A 7,500-nucleotide genomic window follows, 5' to 3' on the forward strand; every position below is an offset into this window, starting at 1 on the left:
GGAGAGCAGGCAGTGACCCCGACGCCAGAACCGAGACCACCGAGACCAGCTGGACCACCGAGACCAGTTGGACCACTGAGACCGGCTGGACGACAGAGACGACTGAGACCACCGAGACCACCAGGACCAGGTGGACCACCGAGACCACCGAGACCACCAGGACCAGCTGGACCACGGAGACCAGCTGGACCACTGACACCGGCTGGACGACAGAGACGACTGAGACCACCGAGACCAGCTGGACCACTGAGACCGGCTGGACGACAGAGACGACCAAGACCACCGAGACCACCAGACCAGGTGGACCACCGAGACCAGCTGGACCACCGAGACCGGCTGGACGACAGAGACGACCGAGACCACCAGGACCAGGTGGACCACCGAGACCAGCTGGACCACCGAGACCGGCTGGACGACAGAGACGACCGAGACCACCAGGACTAGGTGGACCACCGAGACCACCAGGACCAGGTGGACCACCGAGACCAGCTGGACCACCGAGACCGGCTGGACGACAGAGACGACCGAGACCACCAGGACTAGGTGGACCACCGAGACCACCAGGACCGGCACCGACGCTGCTGCTGGGTGAGTCCCAACTTACCTCTCGATGTGTGGTTTTACCCGAGTCATGTCTGTCAGGCGTGAGGTGGGTCGAGGGAGGAATGGGGGTGAGCCGTGTCATGGACCTCCTTGGCGTGTGCGACAGGCGTGTGCTGCCGCGTTCGGCCTGTTGTTGTTTTTTCACTCTCTGAACAAACTGTCTGCCGGGTTTGTCAGTTATTTTGGAGGTTTCGGTGTCGGTTTCACCTGCAGCACCTGAATGCAGCATGTTGGATTATAAATATGTTGATGTTTTAAAATTGATATCGTTAAAATCAGAACCGTCATGTATGCAGGAGGGTCAGGACCCCCTGGAGGACCCAGAATACAGATATAATCAATGAAAAACCTCCATTCTGATTTAGTTCTGATGTATTCAGATGGTTTCTGTCTCCAGGAGACTTTAATACTACTACTACTACTAATAATAATAATAATAATAATAATAATAATAATAATAATAACAGCTGAGATGTTTCATCATGTAAAATGTATGAAATGTGCTGAAAACAACACGCAGGCTGAAAGCAGTCAGGAGAGCTGCACCCCGTCAGCAGCTACAGGTTGGCTCTGCTGCTCGCCTTCAGCCGGCTTTTTTATTTATTTAAATTTTTTTAAGCCCGAATGTGTTCACATGTTGTCAGATATGTGTCATTTAAATGTGGCAGGATTAATTATCAGCAGCTCCCGTCTGCAGCGCATCACGGACACTCAGGCAAACATCACCGCATCTCTACGAGACTGAAGGAAACCTAAAAACGGACGGATTCTCAGGCAGCTTCTGAATGGCCTTTTTTTATTTTGTATTTCTGTTTGTGTTTTCTCCTGAAAAATTACAGTTAATTCGCTAAAGTACAGAAACCTCTGGTTTTATGGCAAAAAATATGTTTTCTAATTTAAGACTTTACGTTAAAACATGAATTTGTACATTAGTCATTTGTTTGTGTTTTTTATTTCCTCCTTTTCAAATGTCACTTTTTTTTTACTTTTTTATCTCGTTTTCATCGTAAAAATAAAACACTCATCAATTCATTTTTTTGCTTGAAGATGCAACTTAAATATGAGTCACGCCTCGAATCCCCTGGTGTGTTTTCATCCAGTTATTTTAACCCTTTAAAGTAATGATTAGAGATTAGATATCATCTGAAAGCACAAAGTCTCACGATTCAAACGCTGGAAACCATCTAAACATACCAACATCAAAGCAAGAAACGTTCCTTACTTTTTAATTACAGTGTTTACATGGCAAAATGGTGCTTTCTTCTCTTTTCTGTCGTTAAATACTCGTTAATTCATGATGTGCTGCTCAATGTTTCCGCTAACAAACAAAAGGCTGCCGAGGTTTTGTTCTTTTTTAATATAAAAGGCAGATGAATGTTAAATCTTATGCACAGACTGTTTCTAAAAGAGTTCGTAGCTTCAGGTCTGTAAAATGGTTCTGATCCAGAAGTGTCTTCAGCTGCAATACCAGCGAGTGCCACTAGAGGTCTGCTCCAAAAAGCCTCCGGCTCCATAGACTCCCATTCAACTTCTCTCATCAAATCCAAAGTGAATAAAATGTGTCCATCAGTTATCTCGGTGTTGTTAGCTAAAGTCACTCCTTCTTCTTAGTTTTCTGGAGGTCCATCTGAAAATAATCCCTCATTCATTAGAAAAGAAGATTCAAGAAGACCTGTTTTTGGGGGCGTGTCTGTTTGATTGACAGGCCTGTGGTGCAGTCAGGTTACAGCTATCGGTGGGCGGGACGTAGTATCGTCAGGTTTCCGATCAGATTGGTCAGATCCACCGCTGGCTCCTCCCCCAGCTCGTCCAAATATGGTCACTTCCTGCTCCAAACCGCTCCGAACTAGCAAAGATGGTGACGGACAGAATCTGAACTGGAGGATTCATAACGTTCACAAACCAACGGTGACATCACTGCTGGTTGATGACATCACTGCTGGTTGATGACATCACTGATGGTTGATGATTGGTCAGATTTTTTAAAAGCAGAACCGGTGAATAAAAATGACAAACAACTAAAATACGTCCAGTTAGCGTCTGATGATGAATCTGCTGCGTCGACACTGCAGGTAGTTTTTCCGGGACGGATTTCCGTGCCACCAAATGCACAAATATTTTAAAACATATGTAATTTTACTTTAATTTTTTTTTTAATTAGACTTTTGTATAAATAGTAAAACTAAAAGAGGACCCAGAATCAATCCCTGAGGAACTCTAAATTACGTTTCTAGTAAAGACACAAAAATAGATCTTTTTTTTTTTTCGTTACATCATCTTCCAGCTGCAGAAAAGGAAGGCGGAGCCTCGACTTGATGAAGTGAAGACACGTAACGAGATGAGTTAAATGACAGAAGGGAGGCAGGATGTTTTCCCTCTGCATCATTTTTGCTTTAAATTCCCAATGAATCAGCGTATTCACATCTTTCCCTGTGTTTGCTGAAACAGAACAGATTATGTGCTCGCAGGTTTCGCCAGCTTCACTCTGAATCCTGAAGACGTGTAACTAAACATGAAAATGGTTGTTCACGCCATCGGGAGGTGAAAGCGTTAAAACCCGCTCGAAGTAAACAGGAGGACAGCCGCTCCGACGCTAAATCTGTCGACGCGTTTCATCCAAAAACAGTCCTGCACGCGCTCAGTAGCAACCTGAGAATCAGTGAAGCGCTGTCAGAGTATTTATATCCACACCGACCTGCTTTAACTTCATTTATATTTAGATTTGATCGGTGTTTCATCTCCATATTTAATTACAGATGCAGAGAGGGAAAGACGGACAGGTGGGAGACAAGAGTCAGAAGTACAGAGACAAACGACAACAGAAAGACAGACAGAAATATTTAAAAAAATAACGGGAGAAAAAGACATGGTTTAAGATAGATGATGAGGTAGATAAGGAGGTTTGAGGTAGATGATGAGGTAGATGATGAGGTTTGAGGTAGATGATGAGGTAGATGATGAGGTTTGAGGTAGATGATGAGGTGGATGATGAGGTTTGAGGTAGATGATGAGGTGAATGATGAGGTTTGAGGTAGATGATGAGGTTTGAGGTAGATGATGAGGTTTGAGGTAGATGATGAGGTAGATGGGGAGGTTTGAGGTAGATGATGAGGTTTGAGGTAGATGATGAGGTGGATGATGAGGTTTGAGGTAGATGATGAGGTGAATGATGAGGTTTGAGGTAGATGATGAGGTAGATGATGAGGTTTGAGGTAGATGATGAGGTGGATGATGAGGTTTGAGGTAGATGATGAGGTTTGAGGTAGATGATGAGGTAGATGGGGAGGTTTGAGGTAGATGATGAGGTAGATGGGGAGGTTTGAGGTAGATGATGAGGTTTGAGGTAGATGATGAGGTAGATGGGGAGGTTTGAGGTAGATGATGAGGTTTGAGGTAGATGATGAGGTAGATGATGAGGTTTGAGGTAGATGATGAGGTGGATGATGAGGTTTGAGGTAGATGATGAGGTAGATGATGAGGTTTGGGGTAGATGATGAGGTAGATGATGAGGTTTGAGGTAGATGATGAGGTAGATGGGGAGGTTTGAGGTAGATGATGAGGTTTGAGGTAGATGATGAGGTTTGAGGTAGATGATGAGGTAGATGGGGAGGTTTGAGGTAGATGATGAGGTTTGAGGTAGATGATGAGGTAGATGATGAGGTTTGAGGTAGATGATGAGGTGGATGATGAGGTTTGAGGTAGATGATGAGGTGGATGATGAGGTTTGAGGTAGATGATGAGGTAGATGATGAGGTTTGAGGTAGATGATGAGGTAGATGGGGAGGTTTGAGGTAGATGATGAGGTTTGAGGTAGATGATGAGGTAGATGATGAGGTTTGAGGTAGATGATGAGGTGGATGATGAGGTTTGAGGTAGATGATGAGGTGGATGATGAGGTTTGAGGTAGATGATGAGGTAGATGATGAGGTTTGAGGTAGATGATGAGGTAGATGGGGAGGTTTGAGGTAGATGATGAGGTTTGAGGTAGATGATGAGGTGGATGATGAGGTTTGAGGTAGATGATGAGGTTTGAGGTAGATGATGAGGTAGATGGGGAGGTTTGAGGTAGATGATGAGGTAGATGATGAGGTTTGAGGTAGATGATGAGGTAGATGATGAGGTTTGAGGTAGATGATGAGGTAGATGGGGAGGTTTGAGGTAAATGAGGAGGTAAATTATGAGGTTTGAAATAGATAAGGAGGTAGATGATGAGGTTTGAGGTAGATGATAAAGTAGATGATGAGGTATGTGACGGTGTGGGTGGAGATGAAGCAGCAGACTTTACAACAAATTGAATCAGTTCAGGAGCTGAAAGAACATTTTAATCCCATAAAATCAGAACCAACCTGAAATGGAACAAAAGAGGAAGATGAAGAGGAGGACGAGGAGAAATCGACACTTTCGGTATCAGACGGACAGATTTCATCGGCAGGGAGATGAGACGCAGAAATTACGCTGAAATCAAACACATCAAACAGCCGAGTGTCGCTGTCACTCCACAAATATCTTCAGGAGACAACAAACGCCACGAAACAGGACGATGACGTCTTCAAAGAAGAACGGCGCTACGGAGACGGCGTGGAACACGTCGGGATGTTTTCAGACCAGCAGAGAAAATTAAAGACAAAAAGTTACAAGTTTGTCTTTGATTTTGAAAAGTAAAAACATTTCAGAGCATCTGATTGGCCGTTACAGTTACTCACTCCTCCATCAGCTGATCTCTTTATTAAAATAATACATTGATCTTTTGGTTCCTCAGTTACCCAGAATCCAACAGTGCAAACCTCTGAATTATTACCAATCAATTCAAATGTTTCAAATCAAAAGCAGACAATCACGTTGGCTCATCCAGTTATCATTTTTATTTATTACAAACGTCTTTTATATGAACTTTAATTTTTAAAGTAAGTGAAGCTGTGAAGGTGAAAAATGAAATAAAAGAAAACATTTCCCTTTGAGCAGAAGAATAAAATGACGTTAAAATAAAAATAAAAGTTCCTCCGAATTATTAGAAATTATTTATTATTGTCAGAGGTTTTGAATTTATTTAGTTAATCCCAGTTTTATTGATAAAGTTTGATTCTTAAACCAGTTCATGAAATATTAATACAAAATAAGTCTCTTTAATGCGACCTATAAATGATTGATGCAGCCTGCAGCTCTCTGAGTTTGTCTTGGACCTCGGCGGTAAACGTAGAAACAGGAAGCAGAAGTGTTCGGCCTCGGCTCCTCCTCCCCCTGGCGCTCACCCGCTGAGACAACTGATTGACGAGATGTCCCCATCGCCGTGGCAACGATCACTTCCCCCTCATTAGAGCGGCCCGTGTGGCGGCGAGGTCGATGCGTTCGCTGTCATCATCGAACAACAGATTTAAAACACAAATACCGTCCGACTATTATTCGAAGACACCCCGCTGTGAATGGCTGGTGGGCGGAGCCAGGCCGCGTCTCCACGACTACAGAGGGAGTGGACTGATTACTAATGGCTAAAAACGATATTTTTTTTTTTTTTTTGCCCGTTCGTAAAGTGAAATCAGACCACAGCTCGGTGTGTGTGTTTTTTCTAAACCCGCATTCAGGCAGCTGCACAAATTTTGGTAATAAAAGTTGTTTTTTGTAAAGGGGGCGGAGCCAGAGCAGCGACTCCCATTAAACCAGGAAGTAAACAAACGACAGCGTCTGGAACCAAAGAAACAGTCTGTCCGTTAGCCGTGTTGTTGTCCCCAACACAGTCCCCACAATGTTAGTAATGCAAGAACACACACACACACACACACACACACACACACACACACACACACACACACACACACACACACACACACACACACACACACACACACACACACACACACACACACACACACACGTCTGACAGTAACAAGACGGTAATGGCAGTCAATAGCAATCGTTACGTAATCTGGACACTGATGATGATGGAACATCATTTCATTATACAGACACACACACAAACATACAGCTCCTCCCTCTGCAGGGAGGTGGATGAACGACGCTGAGCTACAATCTGTTTGACAGATGAATCTGTGTGTGTGTGTGTGTGTGTGTGTGTGTGTGTGTGTGTGTGTGTGTGTGTGTGTGTGTGTGTGTGTGTGTGTGTGTGTGTGTGTGTGTGTGTCTTTGTGTCTTTGTGAGGACCACAGTGGGTTGTAGACCTCGAGTCCAGACAGGTTTATATCAGCATTTAGGGGGTCTGAGGATGTATTATTGTCAACCGGCGTCCTAACAAAGCCAGAAAGACAAATGTGTGTGTGTGTGTGTGTGTGTGTGTGTGTGTGTGTGTGTGTGTGTGTGTGTGTGTGTGTGTGTGTGTGTGTGTGTGTGTGTGTGTGTGTGTGTGTGTGTGTGTTACCTCTGCTTTGATTTTCTTCATTGAAATACAAACCCAAAAGTTCCTGTTTTGCATTAAGGCGACACATAAAGATGAATAAAGATCAATTTTCTGATTAAAAATCAGAGGAGCTGATTCACACCAAACTCCATTCAAATATCTGCTAATTTAACAGCGACTTTTATGTACGTGAATGATGATGATTTGACATTAGTGTCTTTTCTGATTACAAATCATATTTAAGCTTAGACCAAACTCCATTCAAATATCAGTCAATTTCCAGGCGCTCAGAATAGATTACATACAGAACACCAGATTATCGTTGTAATTAGTTTGAAGGCAAGACTGAATTAATTTGGCAGAATGAAGCTGCACTTGTGTTTTCTTACAGGAGCTCCAGACTCTGCAGTAATACTGAGCCAACACACACACACACGCACACACACACACACACACACGCACACGCACACACACACACACACACACACACACGCGCGCACGCACACGCACACACGCACACATTTTTATCGTTTGTCAGAAGCAGCCGG

The 7,500-nt window shown here is 43.8% G+C and overlaps 1 protein-coding gene across 1 annotated transcript in view; it reads left to right on the forward strand.

Moving 5' to 3' along the window:
• The first annotated feature begins 256 nt into the window (after nucleotides 1-256).
• LOC138636191 (cortexin-3-like) overlaps nucleotides 257-7,500 on the forward strand; it is a 21,110-nt gene continuing 13,866 nt past the window's right edge. The window contains exon 1 of the mRNA XM_069724071.1: nucleotides 257-588. The gene's annotated coding sequence lies outside the window, so the exon portion shown is untranslated. The remainder of the gene's footprint in view (nucleotides 589-7,500) is intronic.

The sequence above is a fragment of the Brachyistius frenatus genome, unplaced genomic scaffold, assembly GCF_029030835.1.
Source record: "Brachyistius frenatus isolate BFR_SWC_R1_liver_20210118 unplaced genomic scaffold, ASM2903083v1 Contig_360, whole genome shotgun sequence".
In the NCBI taxonomy this organism is placed as follows: Eukaryota; Metazoa; Chordata; class Actinopteri; family Embiotocidae; genus Brachyistius; species Brachyistius frenatus.